At 43.6% G+C, this 18,550-nt stretch overlaps 1 long non-coding RNA gene across 1 annotated transcript in view; it reads left to right on the top strand.

Moving 5' to 3' along the window:
• Nucleotides 1-5,764: 5,764 nt before the first annotated feature.
• LOC117283266 overlaps nt 5,765-18,550 on the top strand; it is a 217,943-nt gene continuing 205,157 nt past the window's right edge. Inside the window, exon 1 of the long non-coding RNA XR_004514254.1 lies at nt 5,765-6,107. This is a non-coding gene — a long non-coding RNA (uncharacterized LOC117283266). The remainder of the gene's footprint in view (nt 6,108-18,550) is intronic.

The following is an 18,550-nucleotide window of genomic DNA, read 5'->3' on the forward strand; positions in this document are numbered from 1 at the left end:
GGTGGAAGAAAAGCAGGAGAATTGTAGCAAAAATAGATCAAAATGAATGATTAATAATCAAAATAAAAGTCAATGGATTAAAGTTGTTTTTGTAAAATAGCAGACTCTCAGGTTCAGCAAAAGTTTCTTTGTTCCTTGATTATTCTGAGAAAGCCCTGTGTCTTCCTACTGTCCCCTGTCCCCATGGGAAGGGGTAATGTTTCATGACGGGAGCAATGGCAAGTGTTGTTATCGGGCATATTTTATAAGGTTTGATCATATTCTGGACTAAACATCTCCTCTAATTTCCTGATGCTGTGTCTCAGGGGCAGAGTTAGGACAGTTGATTTTGATAGCTCTACTCAGATCTAGTGGACAGAGGAAGTCTAAAGAGGCAGCGAGTCAGATTCTATGTGGAACAGATGGAGAGATGCCAAAATGTAGGCTGAGTAGTTACATGACTCATAACATGGTCGAATGGCTTTATTCAAAGAGCGCTGAAAACTGGATCAATGGCCACATCGGAAAGGTTTCTAGTGGAAAAAAGACTTTGGGATTTTAATTAAGTTTTGGCTCAATATGATGTGGTTACCAGATCAGTAATACAATTCAGAAGGCAATAATGGAGGTAGATTGCCCATAATTATGGGGGTGATAGAATATTTCCACTGGCTTTTATCAGACCAGAACTGGAAAAATGTATTTAGTACCAGATTCTGAAGGAAACACTGATAAATAAAGGTAGATCCAAATGGCATCAGCTAAGGGCCAAGTGTTAATCAAAGATTGTAGCATAAATTCTTGGAATAAGGCGGATGCTTGTCTTAGAGCACACATGCCATTTGTTCTTCAATATATCATTGACTGTTGTGGCTCACAGGGAATCCTTATGGCTTCATAAACAGAACTGGAACCACTAGGAGTTATGTACCCAAAGTATTAAAAATGAACGGACAGCGCGAGTTCCCGAGTTCGATCCCCAGTACCAAAAAAGAAAAGGACAGTTACAAGGCATGGAGCACTTCCTGTAATGCCAAGGGGTCAACCAAAATCAGACTAGTCTTCTGATGTCAGAATGACAAGGGGATAATGGGCCAGGTGAAGGATGCAAGTGTTGATCCTTTAATGTCTCCTGCCTGTCTTAAGATCTTGATTCTGTTTTTCCCCTGACGCTTTCAGCAAGTCTCCCAGGTGAAGTGATAGCTTTTATATCCTACTGTACTCCCTCTTCAAGCCGCACGTCCCTTTGTGATGCTGACACAGTAAGGCAAATTCTGACAATAAACTAGGGAAGAAAATGGCTAGGAAATCTTTTCATCTGAGCTCAGGGTATTGCAGTCTGTGTGTGTGTGTGTGTGTGTGTGTGTGTGTGTGTGTGTGTATTTGTGTAATATGTACATATAAATAAAATATACATCCAAATTTAGGTTTCTCTAGAAGCAGATCCTGGACAAGGATTCTAGTTCCATAATTAGTTTTTGTGAAGCAGTAGCTCATAATCCTCTGGGGGATTCTGGGAAAGAGTTTTGAACATGAATGTGAGGTATTTTTCCATCACCGAGTAGATTTCCTCACCAGCTTCCATCAGTCCCTGAGTGAGGGCTGCTCCTGCAGGTTTCCTCTCAGGTTCAGCTTGAGATGCCTGAGAAGATCAGGCTCTGGTGGCCAGGAAAACCTCTCAGCAAAGGGGTGCAGTACTGAAAGGCAGAAAAAGGGAGAGCCAAGTTGCGTGGATGGCCACCTGTCACGCCCGCTGCAGTGTGTGTTAGTTACATCACTGGTGCGTGTATGTGTTAGCTGTAGTTACGAAGAGTGTACTGCAGTAGATAATAGTTGAGATGCAAATGAAGGACCAAGTGCTCCAGGGTTGGCTGCAGCTTTGCTGTCACCACTTTGGACTGTGCATTGAGCCTGGCCTCCCCTCACAGGTCTCTGTGTCTTTTGATGGCCATGTTAGCACGTGATATCATGATTTCCAACCCTGTCTGTAACTTGACTTTTCTTTTTGAGCCACTAGGCTGTTGTGGCTTCTGGCAGAGTACACACCCTCACACCCTCTTGCTTCCTCCTTTGAGAATCTTGTTTGGAATAGGTTTGAGGTTTGTTTCCAGAGAGTGGTGACAACAAGGGTACATTCCGAGGTACAGACACAGAGCTTCAAACTAGGCGTGCACACACACACACGTGTGCGCACATGCACACACACGTGCACACACACACAAGATGCAGCCCTCTTTTCATATGTGCACACCTGTTATGAATCTGAACATTTGCTTCCCTCCCAGGCAGTTGGGTTGGGAGCAATTGGGGTGAGGACCTGGTCCCTATGGCTCCAGCTGCTGGCAGCCAGTATGAGGGTCACATGATTCTGTCGATGCGCCTTCTGCTCCATAGCCAGTGTTGGGTTAGAAATGGAATTCTGTTCCACAAGCCCAATTTCCATCTAGTCTCTGGAAGTCAGTAACGGAGACATTGGGCCTGTGTCACTGTGACAGTCTAATGGATTTCCGTCAACCCAAAGGCTTGATGGAATTTCAATCTCAGGCTCTGAGTCCCTCTGCTGTGTCTCTGCCTCCTCTAGGGACAGGTGCATTGTCCACAGTCAGCAGAGCAAAGGCCAGGCAGGGTAATTAACATTTTAAAAAGGTGGGCATGGAAATGATGCATTATTCCTCCAGGGTGATCTGTGAGGCTGGGAGTGTGGAGGCCAGGAATCTTCAGGAACCTCCTCTGGCAACTTGGTGTGTGCCTGGTGCTAGATTCTTACATTGTGTTATAGAAACAAAACACATTCTGTTTATGAGTTCTCGTCTTTCCTGCTCAAGTGTGTTCCTCCTGTGGGGCCCATCTGGGCTGCTGTGTCCCTCATTCCACTACTGTGAACTCCGCAGTGCTAGCCTTCTCCTTACCCCGTCTCCCATGGTCCCTCACCTGATTAACAGATCACATTACAGTAAATTGCACCATATCAGTAATGCTCAGTTGTGATAGTACTTATTGAACTTGGCTACATGCTTCTACAGGGAGATGTCCATGGAAGATTACCTGGGAAGGCAAATCGTTTATCTGGGGAGATAGAACAACTCATATGAAAAAGCAGTGACCAATGAAAGAAAACCACGACCACCGCTCAGAGCCCTGGATTGAGATGAACACGGGAGTAGTGATGCCTGCTGATTCTAAGACTTGGAATGGTTCTAGCAAAAAGGTTTTTGAAGGATGAGCTGAGTTCCTGGTTTAGGGGTGTCACAGAGGTATTGGAATCCTGGGAAAAGCATAGTGAGCTCTGGGAAAATACAGCAAATATTTCTTTCCAGTTTAGGTCCTGATGAGTGTTGTGAGGCACCACCTTATAATGATCAAGAGCAGAGATGCTGGTTCTACCACTAAGCAATGGGAGGGCCTTTGTGCCTCAGTTTCCCCATCTATAAAGTGGGGATAATGAAAGTACAAACATTTTGGATACTTACGAGGAAAAAAAATTATAAATTACTTGACTCATGTTTGGCTCACATTAAAGGTGAGTTAACTGTTGGTGTTATCACTATAAAATTATTGTTAATTATATGACCAGGAGGAAACTTAAGTTATGTTATCTACTTTTTCATTGTTCTTGAGGGGATCCTAAATGGGAAAGGTGATTCTTTTTTTCAAAGACACCTCAACCAGTGGCCAGCATTGATGGAATGAGAACTCTAGGCTCCTGACTCCCAGCTGGTCAGAACTCTATCCCAACACTCAGAAGCTGTGACTCTGTATGTAATCTTGATAGGAGAAAACAAAATTCGGCCTGAAAGTATCTAATATGTGACCATATTGTTCCCAGAAACCAAGATCAATAATTCTGAACTGTATCAAAATGCCACAAGAAAGTAAATGATTCCACAACTTCAACCACAATCCTTGGAGCGCCCAGTTCTTGCTGCACACCACACCAACCGCTAGAAAAAGATAACTGTGGCACTTTTGTCCTATTCTCCAGAAACCTGCAATTAAGGGTCAAAGGCAGGAAGAGCTACAAACAAACAAACAAACAAACAAAAAACCAAGACAGCCAGACCGTTGTGCTTGCTGTTTTGCACACTGTTCTAAGTACTTTGCATGTATGTTCTCATTTTGTCTAACCCTCACCCTCTGAGATAGATTATATTTTTAAGCCCATTTTCTAGATGACCATGAAGAGTGTCAGAGGAATTATTTAGCCAAGGTCATACTGTAATGAACAAGGGAGATGGGAGAGTTCCCTGGAGTCTGCCCCGAGGCTGTGTGTATTTATTACGTGACGCATCTTTAGCTGGAAGGGTCAACACTCTGAACTTTATATTTCTAGTTATTGATAACTTTGGCTCTTGGATGGAGTGTGCTCTATACACAGTGAAGTTCACAGGTCTTTAGTATATGTTCATGGACTTTCACAAAGCAGACTCGTCCAACTTACCACTAGCCAGGTTAAAACACAGTATTAACAGTGTCTCAAAGTTTCCCTCTGTTTTGACCATGAACTATTACTGTGTAGATTGATGTTTCTCCACCTTGTTTACATTACCTTCTTCCTGAAGAGGTCTTTGAAGACATTTTTCCAATTGTCCCCTATGAAATCATAATACCATAGTTGCACTATAAGTCTGTTAATGTACATAGGTGTATCTGCGCAGTCTGCATACAAAGAGTTAAGATCTCTTTTGCATCTTCTGCTAAAGCACTATCCAACCCCACGGGGACAGCATCATCCCCATGGAGAAAGGCTGCTGTGGAGCAGGGGAGTCCTGTGGATGGGGGCAGAGAACACGAGGTGAAAGTCCAGGGCCCTGAATATCTGGGTGAGGTGTGTACACAGTATTGCCTTTGTATGCATTTCTCTTGTGAGAGCGTTCCCTCTTGTCCTATGTCTGTGAAATAGATAAAGTAGGTTTTAGACTTCCTGGCACAATCAGAGCCAGATCAGATTAGTCCCTGAGTTGTGCTTAGCAGTGACATGAACCCCTGGATTAGGAGGGCATTCCCTTTGGTGGATTCCTGCCTCCGCTGACCAACTCCATAGGAACTGTCCTTTCCACTGGGACTGCACTTACTCTGTGGAGACAGTCTGTTGTGTTGCTGTAGATTGAGGCACAATAAAATTTTAACGAGTTCATTGAGTGAGTAGTGGTTCATGAATTGGGTAGCTCCAATCCAAAGTGGTTGAAGAGTTTCATGGTTGAAATGCCAAAGGGAGCTCCTTATGGTATGAACATGGAGTTAAAGCAAAAGAAGTATTTGAGGGCTGGGGATTTAGCTCAGTGGTTCCACTGCCTGCTTTGCTAGTACAAGGTTCCAAGTTCGATCCCCGGATCCCCAGTACCAAAAAAAAAAAAAAAAAAAAAAAAAAAAAAAATTTTATAAAAAAAAAAAAAAAGTATTTGATTGGTTACAGTTAAATGGTTACCTTATCTGGCCTATCCCACTGCAAAGTTCCTGGTTTCATAATTATAAATTTGCTGGTTGCTTCTGATTGGTTGGGTTTAAATTCTGTTTTTCTTTAGTACAGGCATTTACATGAGGTTTTCAAACTATTGCTTACATCCACAAACCAAGCAAGATTGCAGTCACTTATGGAGCATAACTGGGTTTGTCTACCCAAAGATTCGTTAGGCTTGGTTGGCATTTTAACTTACTTTAGCATATTTGTATTAGGTTTCCCTGCTGCACAATGAAATGATCAAACTTTATGGCTTAAAGGAACACATTTGTCATTTCCCAGGTTTGGATATGGCCCTTCCTAGTTCTCTGCTCAGGAGCTCACAGCCAGAAGCCAAGATAAAAGCTGGACCAGTCACCTCCTTTGAGACTGTTGTCCTTTTTCAAGCTCAGTGGTGGTCAGCAGAATTCAAGACAGAGGCCCTCAGCTCCAGAGACCCCACTGTCCTCTGATGCGTGGCACTCTCCAGTGACTCTTCATGGTGTGACACTCGGATCCTTCAAGACTAGTGAAGATCTCTCCTGTGCATGCAGACAAGATGGAATCATTTTGAGGGGAGGTGATTGGATGAGGTGTATCACTCAGGGTGGGCGTGGAGGACCATTTTAGAATTCTGCCACCTGTGTCTCTTGTGAGTTGAACCAGCTGAAGGCTCTCCTCGATCTCTCAGGTGAGTTACTTCTGGAATGCCTGAGGATTTCCCAGTGGGCTGGGATGCTGGAGTCCATGGTGTGACCTATTTTAAGGTTCCAGGGGTACAGTGCTTGGGTTAGAACCCCAGCTCATGACTTGGGAGGGTCCTCAGATTCATTGAGTTTCTCCATTATCTCTACCAAATTCCACACCTTGCTGATGTTGGCCAAAGCCAGTTCCTGGTGAAATGACACCCGCATTTCAGATTGTAGGAAGCCCACCCCAAACTGGCTGTAATGTGCTGACACCTGCTAGAAGGTAGGAAAGAGAACAGTCTCACTGTCCAGCTTAGTTGCTCCAAAGAGGGAAGGATGAAGCGCAGTGAGAATGCAGAGGAGCTCCTTGTACCAATCTGAGTTGTGTGAGTTCTGAGGTAAATGTTCTATCTACCTCTGTGCGCTTCACTATCTTGGGAATTGCTTAATGAGTTAATCAGAACATGGAGTAGTTCGGCTGCTAGCATTCACGCTGGCCTTGGATTATGATTGATGCTAAGATGTATAGGTATCAGTGAGGCCTGAAGTATTGATTTTCAAAAGTTAAAAAGTTAATCAGGCACTAAAAATATAAAAGCATCCCTGAGTCCCCATCAGAAATATTGATTAGATACTTTTTCAGATAGGTTTTTAAAAAATGTCCAAACACAGATGTTTGGATTAAAGAGCTGCCTATTAATCATACCCTAATGTTTTCAACTATAATAATATCTTGGGCATCTGCTGTGCACCAATCCCTATGCACCTAGTGTTGCATCTTAGGGAGAAAAGCACATATTTTTGCCACAGGGAACCTTATAGCTTGACTGTGAAATATCTTTTTTTTAGTCCTATTATTTTGTTTTGCTATTTTTGTCTCCTTGATGAGATTTTTGTTCTCTAGTAGCTAGTTATTGGCTTGTAGCAGCATCTCTGAGAATTGTACTATCAAATGAATGAATGAGACGTGTCAGTGTACTATTGGTGCCTGAAAGTCCATTTTCTATGCTTCTGTTTTTACTACTTGAAAATTCACTTATATCTGTGTACCCAAAACTGTATTCTGTATTAATATTTATTAATAATTATGTTATTTCTAAGAAATCATCTCATTTAGTGGAACTGAGCATTAATATTTCCCCTAAGCTACCAAAAATGTTAAAAATAATTTTCACTTTTAATCTCGATTAATGATACAGTATTTAAATAATTTCATTAGCTGTGACACATATAAAATACTTGTTGATAAATTTGGATAAAAGTATAAACCAAAGTTTAAAAGTATTTCTTATGCGATTCTAAAATATGTAAGGAAATCATACAACTCAATAGCAAACTGACAAGTAATTGATTAAAAGATGGTTAATATAAAAGTTTCCATAGCTAACAATTACAAAAAAAGAGTGTTCAGCAGGGAAATGCAAAAAACTAATCAGAATCAGATATCACCTGCACTTATTAGAATGACTACTGTTAGAAAAACTGACAGAGGTATTGCTCAGGGTGTGGAAAAGAGAGAACTACTATATCTACCCTTAGGGGATGTGGATTGGCATAGCCTTACGGAAAACAATAGGGAAGTTCTTTAAAAAATTAAAAATAGAATTTCATGTGATCCAGCAATGCATTTCTGGATATATATCCAAAGAAAATGAAATCAGTATGTCCAAGACATATCTACATTCCTATATTCATTTCAGCATTGTTTACCACAGTTGAGATCCATAACCAACCTGAATGTTCACCAGCAGATGAGTAGATAAAGAAATTGTGGCTGGGTGTGGTGGCACACGCCTGTAATCCCAGCACTTGGGAGGCTGAGGTGGGAGGATTACTGTGCGTTTGAGACCAGCCTGGGGTACATAGTGAGTTCCAGGTCAGTCTCAACTACATAGTGAGACCCTGTCTCAAAAAAACAAACAAAAAAAGAAATTGTGGTACATATGTACAGTGGAATACTATGTAGCTTTCAAAAAGGAGATCCTGCCATTTGTATAAATTAACCTGGAAAACATTGTGTCAAATGAGATAAGCTGGATATAGAAAGAAAAAAAATGTATGATCGTACTTAGATTTCGAATCTTTAAAAAGTTGAATACATACAAATGGTAGTTCCCAGGGGCAGAGAAAGAAAAGAAATGGGGAGAGGATGTGTCAAAAGGTACAAACTTCAGTTAAGTTGTATGAATAAGCCTAGTGATCTGATGTTCAGCAAGAGGAATATAGTTAATAATATTAATAATTATATTTAAAACTTGCTAAGAGAGTAGATTTTAGGTGCTCTTAATGCAGAAACAAAGAAATAAAGGGACACTACTTCGCTTACCTAATGATTTCTCTCTCTCCATATGCATGTGTAGTAACATGTTTTATCCTGAAATTAACATAACAAAATAAATTTTAAATATTTCTGATGTGAATTTACATTTAATGATAAGAAAATGACATTCAGTGACAAGAAAATGACTCAAAGAATAGAGTCTTGCTGTCTAGCTGCTCAGTCATCTATACACTGTCTGGCTTGCTGTGTGAAGTTGGACACTTGAAGGTTTATCTCATTACTGTACAATAAGCAATTTTTTCTTAGTGGTTTTAGTATGAGGGACCCCTACCTCCTCCTAAGACAGGCACATTTCGGAGGTAGTTTTGGGAGGTAGAATACTCTTCCTCATAGAAAGATTGGCAGGATTTTAGGCCAACTGACAGAAGCCCACCTGAACCATGTCCTGTGACACTAGCAGAGACAGAAGAAATAACTGCTTTGACAACACTGAGTAAATGGAAAAATATATCAAGAATGTCACCAAGTATCTTCTTCTTCCAACGGTGGAAGATGGCTTCTACTTTCCTCTGCTAGGGGCTGGTTGTGGAGGCTGGAGGTGGCTCACGTGGGTCTGTGCACTGGCAGGTTGGTGACTGGCAGGTGGAGGACTGCGGCCAGGGGATCGAGGAGCTGGACATCCTGAGTCCAGAGCGATGGAAGAATCTAGACACTTGTTTTGGAGTCAGTCACCTGCAAGGCCATTACTGTCCACCTCCCTTGTACGCTCCTCCCTTCTTCTGCAGTGCTCAGGATGGGCCTGCGTCAATCCTACCCTGTTACCATCTCGGAAATCTCTTACCCTCAGAGCCCTCCGTGGAATGAGTCACATCTCAAAGCTCCTGACTCTTCTGTCCCTAAAGGAAAGAACGTGGAAGTTTCCCGTAACAAGATTGTACTGGATTGAATACTGTCCCACAAACATCACGGCCACCTAGAACCTCAGGATATGACATTGTTTGGAAATAGGGTCAGTGTAGGTGCAATTAAAGGTGAGGTCCTACTTATTAGAGTGGACTTCGATTCACTTGCCACATCCTTGCTGTAAGAGAGGAAGCACACACAGACAGAAGACTGTGTGATGTCGGTGGTAGAGAGTAAGTGATGTCGCAAAAAGGCAAGAGATGTCTGGAGCCGCTAGAAGCCGTGAGAGGCCAGGAAGGACCCTAAGGGCTTCCGAAGGAACGTGGCCTTCCCTCAGCTTGATTTTGAATTCTAGTCTTCAGAACAACGAGAGAATGAATTTCTGTTGTTGAAGCCATGGTGAGAAGTTTAATGGGAACGAGGGTTTTAGCCTAAAACTAAAAGGCATCAAGAGTGCCACATAGTATGGAGCTCAGATGGGAATCGTTCAAGTTGACATTGTTCTCACGGGAAGGGGAACCACAGAGGGAAAGAGGGAAGGGAAGGAAGGAAAAATGGATTTAAAAAAAGAGAATGGAAGGAAAAAATGGACACAGCTTTTGTAAATGGGGATGGGAAGAAAGGTTAATGGGCGGAGGGGGAATGAAAAAAATGAAGATGTTTATTCTCTATAACGAATGTAACCATTAGGTATGGCAAATATATAAAGAATAAAGTTTTTAGAAAGATACAAAGAAAAAAGGAAAAACGATGCTACATTTTAAAGAAGGCCCTCAACATGCGGCCACAGCAGCCTGTGAAGGGCCAGTCCCTTCCCCATCTACTACTGGCCAGCTACTACCCAGCGCTTCTTCTCTTCCTCCTAATAGTTTTGTCACGAAGTCCAGTGGGACGATACCTATGAAAATACTAAAAGGCCTGGGAACCTGAGAGAAAGAGACATTTGCCTTCCAGGCCTGGACGTTGTCTTAGGTAGAAGACCGGCCGGTTCACCTGAGGGACAGGGGAGGGGAGGCAGAATGGCAGAAGATGGGATGGAGCAGGCGGAAGGTCAGTCTGAGGTCAGGCTGCCTGAGCCTCCTTCGGCCGTGGGTACCCTGGAGAGGTAGCTAGGCTTGAGCCCTCTCATTGGTACCCACAGAAGAGGTACACGCCCTGAGCACAGGGAACCTAGCATCAAGACCCTGTGTGACTGCACTGGTCTAGTAGCCGTGGGAGAGAGCAAGTCAGAGCCAGGCATCCAATGTCAGGGAGCTGTGCACGGCTGGGAGTAGAAAAAGATGATGTCAGAGCCCCGTGAAGCCTTCAGACATGTCCACTAAAGTTGGGGGACACTGTCCCTAGAGGTACTACAAGTTAGACAGTATGTCTGTAAGAACCCCCTGAGAAAGGGTGCCGCAGCAGCCACGTAGGTGAATGGGCAGGTGTTGCTTTCCCGAGCCCGTCAGCAAGGGCTCAGCCATTAGTGGACGCTGGCACTGGAGAAGATGACCTGGCCCCACCCTTCAGCATCTTCAGTTCCGGTTCAAGTCTGCACAGAAAGCTCGAGATTGAAGGCAGGACTGAAATCAGGCCTTCACCAGGGGTCCTCACTTATTGCCTCTTCACTCAGCAATTTTAAAGGACTGCAAATGTTGGACATTGGCTAAGACTCTATAAAAGAGCAGTCAGAATATTCAGCGGAGCCAAAAGGGTGGGGTGGTGATTAGAAGAGAGAAAATTCCTGCACTCTTATAGCTCAATGTTTTGAGACTCCTTAATAAACTGGTTGTATCCCCCTCCCAAGTTTTAACTTTTTTATTTACGTGCCCATTATGATAGAAGCACAAACAACAGTGAACAGGCTCCTCTGGTTTCATTTTTACATGCCAGCCTATTGAGAAAGGTCAGATTCTCCCATGAAGATGCTTAGTTCTTTGACACCAGGATCACAGGCTTGTGTCTCTAAGTGCTGTGACTTGCAGATGTCAGATTAGCCCAGTGGGTACCGTTTGAGGAAGGAAGGAATGGAAGAATAAAATAAGTTCTTAAGGCATCTCACCTGCATTTCAGAGGAGACCCCCTCCAGCTCTGCCCTGTAGACAAGTGATGTCCTAAGTAACTTCAAGGCTTGGTGTGAGGGGAGGAGAAAGTGGTGGAATGGATCGTAGGAGATGAAGGGTTTGAGGCTGTAGCTCCCCTTCAGGACTTCATTCTGACTGTCTTCCCCATACTGTGATGACTGCTGGCCAGGCCACCGGCTCTCCTGGATGAATGCCAGCAAGAGAATTAGAAGCATCTTTCAGAGACCGGTGGGTCAGCTCTGGGAAAGGAAGGGGGAGGATGCTTTGGAGCAGTGGGTGTCAGTATGTTTATTTAGCACATATCAGGACACGCACTGTAAAGGTTGAGAATTGCTTTATATGGGAAAATGTCTGTTAGTAAAAATGTTAATTGGTAACACTTTTTTTTTTCCTCAAATATTTAACAGCTTGTATTTTGGAGAGGATTTAAAAAAACAATGCAGCTATGAATTAAGAATCGTGAGGCATGTGTCCAGGTGACTGCCCTGTCCTCAGGCTTTTGCATTTTCAGATGAACTTGGCTTTTAGGCAGCCTGTTGCAGATCTCAAGACTTGAGTTATCCTAAGGAGTTTTATTTCATCACTGTGCGACTCTGTTTTCTGAGAACTGTTTAGAGCAAAGATTTTGAGTAGAAGCTGTGTAGAAGGGTGAGCTTCAAGCTTCTGGGAGTCTTGGGCACGGTAATATGTGCTCAAGGTGATGTCACAGTGCTAATAAAGTCTGCTTATTAAGAGAAAGATGACTACTGGATTCTTACCCCACATAAAATATCTGTATTTAAAATAGTATAGCCTTACTTACAGTCAGTGAGGTTTTTGTTAATGTTTTGGGGATGTGGGGGAATCATAATGAGACTATTTAGTGTCTAGATAATGGAGAGAATACATGTTTTCACGCTGGCACACTTACTAACAAGGAAAAGAAATGTTTCAGTTGGAAAAGTAGATTTGGTAGTCAACATAGCACATTGCACAATTTTAGGAAAGGACAAAATGAGAAAGCAGATTTGAAGTACTACATTAAAAAAAAATCATATTGTGGAGCTGCAATTACTCTTCAACCAAAAGAAATAAAATTGCCCATCTTCAAAATATGCAGAGTATCCAACCTGCAACTAATCCTGAATTTCAAATCAATAGGGTTTAATATTTCACTGGCAATCATAGGTTGAAATCAATGCTGTCTCGGCTCTTTGGGAGAATAGAAGCTTATGAAACAAAGGAATTGAAGGCAGGCATCCAAGGATAGAATAAAGAAAATATGCTTTGCAAGGGTTTTTGTGAAAGGGAAACAGATGGCAACTAAACCCATCCCCCAAGACCTTTCCCTTCCACTTCAGTTTAGGCCTTTGAGGCTCAAGGGAATGGTTTCCAAAGATCAAGCGAAGGAACAGAAAGTGAGCATTTGAGAATGAGCCAGGCAGTGGTTCTTTTGAAGATGATGATATTTGGGGTTATGCTGATAAACTATGAAGAGTTACCAGTGAGCTTTGGCTGTGTAACTAACCACCCCTCCGTACCCCCCTGGAGGAGCCTTAAAGTAATATAGCCACTGGGCTCCTGAGTCTGGGTTAGATTTGGGCTGGGGCCTCACTGGGTGGCTTTGCATGTCTTTGCTGAGTGTATGTACACTTCTCTAGTCAACTCTGGGTCAGCTGGGCTCTGGCTAAAGCAGTATGACATCAGATGGGATGGTGTCTCTGAGCTTCCTGTGGTCTCCCTTGCTTCTGCTGGGTAGCTTGGGCTTGTTGCCTTGGAGACTGGGTGCAGTCAGGGGGAAGGTGAAAGTCTGAATGGGCTCTTGATGTCCAGGTTCCAAAGTTGTATGCGTCTTTTTGCTGAATTCTTTTGGCAAAGGTAAAATGACATCAAGTCTGATTCAGGGTACGGGAAGGTAGACTTCAGTTCTTTTTGGAAAGAGTCACAAAGTCCCTGCTCTTGATTAGATTTGGAATGATTTCAGTATCTGTCAACTTTTCCATCACTGGGACAAAATATACAATACCCCAAACTTAAAGGAGCAGAGAGTGATTTTGGCTCATAGCTTTTAGAGGACCCAGTCCAAGGTTGGCCGGCTCCAAGGCAGAAGTGACATGGCAGAGGGACATGGTGAATAAAATGTGCTCACTCCATGGTGGAGCAAAAAGCAAGAAGAGGAGCTGGGGATAAGAATGCATCCTTCGAGGTCACACCCCCAGGAACCCCCTTCAACCAGACCCTACCTCCTAGTAATATACACAGCTCTAAACTCACTAATGGGTAAATCCACTGATGAGTATAGCACCAGCATGATCCAGTCACCTTCCCAGAACCCCATCTCTGAATTCATGAGACTTTTGAGGGGCAATTAAATGTAAACCATAACATTCTCTGAAGGCCTATGTGTTAAAGGTAGGGTTTCCAGATTACGGTTGTTGGGAGCTGGGGGAAGCTTTAAGAGTCAGGGCCTACCGAGGGGTCTTTAGATCCCTGGGGGTGTGCTTCTGAATTACTATACCCTAGTCTCCTCTCTCTCTGTCTCTGTCTCTCTCTGTCTTGTCTTGGCCATGAAGGTTTGCCCTGCTGCATGGTCCGCATCATCCTGGGCCCAAAACAAAGGGGCTAATGATCATGGACTAGAACTTGCAAAACTACAAACCAAATAAATATTTTCTCTTTCTATGTTGATTATTTCAGATAATTTTTTCACAGTGATGGAAAGCTGACCAACAACACATTTCTATCACAGAGGACATGACTGGATCAAAGCAATTTTATTGTTTATTGCAAGCCATTTTTACCATTGGCCTGTGCCTCCATGAGCACCAGACCTATGGCAGCTGCTCTCTTGGGCAGACCATCTTTCCACAGAGGTGTCACATGCCTGGGGGAAATGGCTTGGATTGGAAGTGCCTACTGATTTCCTCCTATGCTGTTTCACACTCCTTTTCAGAGGAAGAAAACAACAACACATAGTCTGCCTGTAATATCTCCAGGGGAGGGTGTGATGAAGCAGAAATAAATAGAACAGGGTATGCTGTGTGGAGTGAAACAACATGGTGATGAATTTGTAGAAGTCAGCTCTCAGGGGAGCTGATAGCTTGCATTATGATAAAGCTGAGAAGGCAGCACCAGCAACAAGCTCTGAGTGTATGTGGGGTTTCCACTTCTGGAAATAACCCACGTCTAAGCAGCTGGTCTTGCCCACGAATCTCTCACATCAGCACATGGCTTGGGGGATAAAGTTACCACAGCCTAAGGCCTGTGTGCTGGCCAACTCCAGTGAATTCCTGTGGTATCAGCCACCATAGCTGGCTGGACTAGTATCTTTAAGGGCTGGCTGGGGACTCTCCAGAAATCGGGGAGGGTTGAGGATGGGTAGCTGAGGGTGTTGCCTTATCTCCACCTGCAGCATGGTATATTCATTCATGCCTGGAAAGTGAGATGTCTTTAGTTAGCAGAGACTGATCAGGTTTTTGGAGCTGAGCATTTGGAACCTAAACTACTCTTGCTACGCCTGCAGGAAGATGTGCCATTTGCTCCAGAGCCAGCAGAAAAGAACACAGAGGTATCTGGAAGGCCTCCCCAGGGGCTAGAGCCCAGGTCTGACCTGTCCATCTTTGCCTTTTTACCTGCCCCACTGTTCTACCTTTTGTTTCACGTATCCCGTTTGTCATTTGTGCCAGTCAGGCTTCAGGTTGCCTCTGGACCATGCCTGATGCAATGTCCTCTTCTTGAATATGAGTGAGGTCCTTGATTTGCTTTTAACCTGACAGCGGTGAGGGGGTGATTTTTCTGTGATCAGTTTACCTTACATGGCAAACACTGTGGTTGCCACTCCTGGGCCAGGATTGTGCAGAGGGGTGAGCAGGGCTGGGGCATAGAACTGGAGGGAGTCCCCCATAACTCTGCGAACAGCAGGGAATATGAGAAGCAAAGGAAATCTAAACCCTCCAGTTCCCAAGTGTTGGCAGAAAGCAAAGCTCAGAAGTGGAAAGGGATGCAGTGGTGCACATGTGGATGTCGCTAGGGCTGTGCTGAGCTGGGGCTAGAAACCCAGTATCCATTCAGGTCCAGTGCTCCATGTTCTGTGAAGCCTTCTTTGATCAGCCTCCAACTCAACATATAATTAATTGTTACCTTTATCCCACATCTCTCCTTTTTTGTATCTCTATTATATTTCATTTTGTCTTTTTATTCAAGATTCAAGGTCAATTACCTTAGATTTTTTTTTTGGGGGGGTGGTACTGGGGATTGAACTTGGGTCCTTGAGCAGCCAGTGGAACCGCTGAGCTAAATACCTGGCCCAATTACTTTAGATTTTTAAGCTCTTCAGGGAGGCACAAACGTGGTCGTCTTTATTTTTATATTATCACACTTTCCCTGTGTGTGTAAAGGACCTTGAATAATAACTGGCTAAAGCGAATGTGTTAGATCCAGTCAGCAGCCAACACATCTATACACAGCACAATGCTTTCCTAGAAGTCCGGCCTACAAATCCGCTTATACTGGGAGCCCAGTCGCTCCTGGGGCAACTCTGTACAATGGGGCTGCCCTGAAACCTTCTAGGCCAGAGTCTTCACAGAGAGGTGATTGTGTCAGCTCTCTAAATAGTATAAGATTATCACTTTGCCTCTCCTGTGCAAAAATATCATTGTATTAATCTGCTTTTCATTTTATTACAAACTACCTGAGCATGCTAGTTTATGAAGAAAAGAGGTTTATTTTGGCTTATGGTTCTGGAGCTGCAAAGGCTACAGGCCTCACCTGTAGTCTCCAGGTGGCACAGAGTCTCAGGCGACAAGAGACCGGAAGCATCTGTGCGATGTGTCTTTTGGTCTCTCTACCTCGGCCTGTAAAGCCTCTAGGATTAAATTGTGGACTCTTCACCCAGAGGGCCTCATCTAAAAGGCACCGTCTCCAAACACCATGGTCACATTAAGTTTCCACCCTCTGGATGCCTCACAGTGGGGATTACATTTCAACCCAGACCAGAGCAATCACAACCATGCCCACCATTCATCACTGTGTATCGTGTGCACTGACAGTACTTCACCAGTACTGTCCCCTTCCTCTGAATTTTGTTTTACTTGTTTTGAAATGCAGGGCCTGGCCTGACCCACGTTTCTCCCAGACACCATGAAGTGGGCTCATAACTGCTTTTGCAGGGGCTTTGTGCTTCCACAAATGCACTCTGGCCTGTTATGGGGGCAGCTTTATTCTGGGCCAGGTCTCTCCATGAACTGCTCCTAAGCCAAGCTCCTGCACCCTCTTCTTTCCTGTTAGTTTTGGAATCAATGGAAGAACTTTACATTCATTCCTTTTACATTTCTTCTTGATGGTTTGTAATCACTGGACTAGTAGGATGAAAGGATTTGGGACCCTGATTCTTTTGTTTCCTAGTAATGATATGTTCCATAGTAAGGTCATTCAGCGTTTAACAAGCTCCCTCCTACGGCTCTGTTCAAGCCACCAGTGAGTTTGCTGAAGGGGACAGGGCCAAAGGCGGTGCCTACAGCACAAGGCTGAGCTTCCTCTCTGGTTGACATCACTCTATTAATCGACACTTTGGATGTCCTTGTTCAGCCGGTTACAAATCCACTTAACAGTGCTCTGTCCCTTTCCCACTTCTCCATCTTGTCCACAAGAATATCCTGAGTGACTCTGTCAAGTGCCTCGCGGAAACCCAGACCCACAGATCTTCCAGCCTAACAACCTATCAGGAGAGGAGAGGAGATTAGATCAGGGTGACTGGTAGAGGAGCCACCACCCTCTTAGCACTCCCTCGTTTCTTGTCCCTGAACTCACAAACCAGTCCTTCTTCTGCTAGGGATCAGTGTGAAGCCCCCTGGTCTATATTTCACAGGACATTCCGCCCTGTCCTGCTCTTCCTCCTCATCTGAAGATCCCCCTCTACTCCTGTTTAAAACTGAGCCTTTTGCCCATCTCAACTTTTTAGGAACACTTTCCCTTCTTCCTGCTTTTCTGAATAATCCTGGAGCCTTCAATCACTTTCCTTTCTGCTGAGAATTCCTGCATTGTTGCTTACTGTGTTCCAGCACTGTTTATGTCCTCTGGGGAAAAAATGCCAATCTCACTGGAGTCCCAAGGTCATGATGAGAAGCAAATGAAAAATGAAAGTGTGTGAAGGCATCTTACATAGTGCCTGGCTTATGAATGGTTGTTAATTCAATAAATTCCAAAACCAGAATTTTACTATAATTAAACTGCACATAGAGTACTTTTGTACAAAGTCAAAAAAAGGTACTCTGAATTTTATGTGCTGTTACAATTTTAGAAAGATTTTTCAAAGAATTTGAACCTTTGTCTCTTTAATATTACCTTACCTTAAAATGAGATTTACTAGGGAACCTAACATTTTGTTGCATGTCAATTACTAATCTCTCCTTAATGAAATTGTTGATATAGTCTGTGCAAGTTCTTTTTGCTGGATGAGTTGGATGAACTGAAGCCTAGCATTTTGAACTAGATGGTATGGGATTTGAAGACTGAAAAAAATTAATCTCCAGATAAAACATTTAAATGGTGAGTGCAAACTATTGGAAAGCATTTCTTAATGGAAATGTAGTTTGCCTGGTGATAGTGTTAATTGTGATGTTTCTGCTGTTAATTGGCAAATTGCCCAGAAGTAGTAATGAACTCTGATCTCCTACAAATTGACAGCATCATCACCCGTGGTGCTCAGAGAATGATCATTCCTGTGCTACATGGAAAATAAATTTTAGGTTCCAATAACCCAGGTTAGCACTTTTACTTACAGAAGAGGAAACTGAGGCATGAGGAGGCCAGGTGACTTGTTTCTGATGACCCAGTAGGGAAAGCTGAGCAGGACCTTGCAGCCATGACGCCTTACTCCAGGCCTCTGCTCTTTGTGCTTTAGAGCTGCACTGACAGATTCTCATTTCCTAAATTCTTCCTTGTGGGGAAAACACCCGTAGATTCTAGTTCCACTGGATAAGAGAAAATAATCCTACGTGTGGGCCATCGTCCAGCCTCTTTCTGTCATTTGGCCATTTAACTTAGACCCTGGAAACATGAGGCTTCAACTCTGTGCTGTCTACTGTCCAGGGCAATGTGGACGCTGAGATGACAGCATACATCTCTGGGATGCACAAATAAGAGCTGATGGATGGGAGGCCACTAATAAAATGTCACATCTCATAGATGTGCATGGGCCATGGGGCCAGTGATAAAGTGA

Source organism: Fukomys damarensis, unplaced genomic scaffold, assembly GCF_012274545.1.
Source record: "Fukomys damarensis isolate Sample0158 unplaced genomic scaffold, DMR_v1.0_HiC HiC_scaffold_24, whole genome shotgun sequence".
NCBI lineage: Eukaryota > Metazoa > Chordata > Mammalia > Rodentia > Bathyergidae > Fukomys > Fukomys damarensis.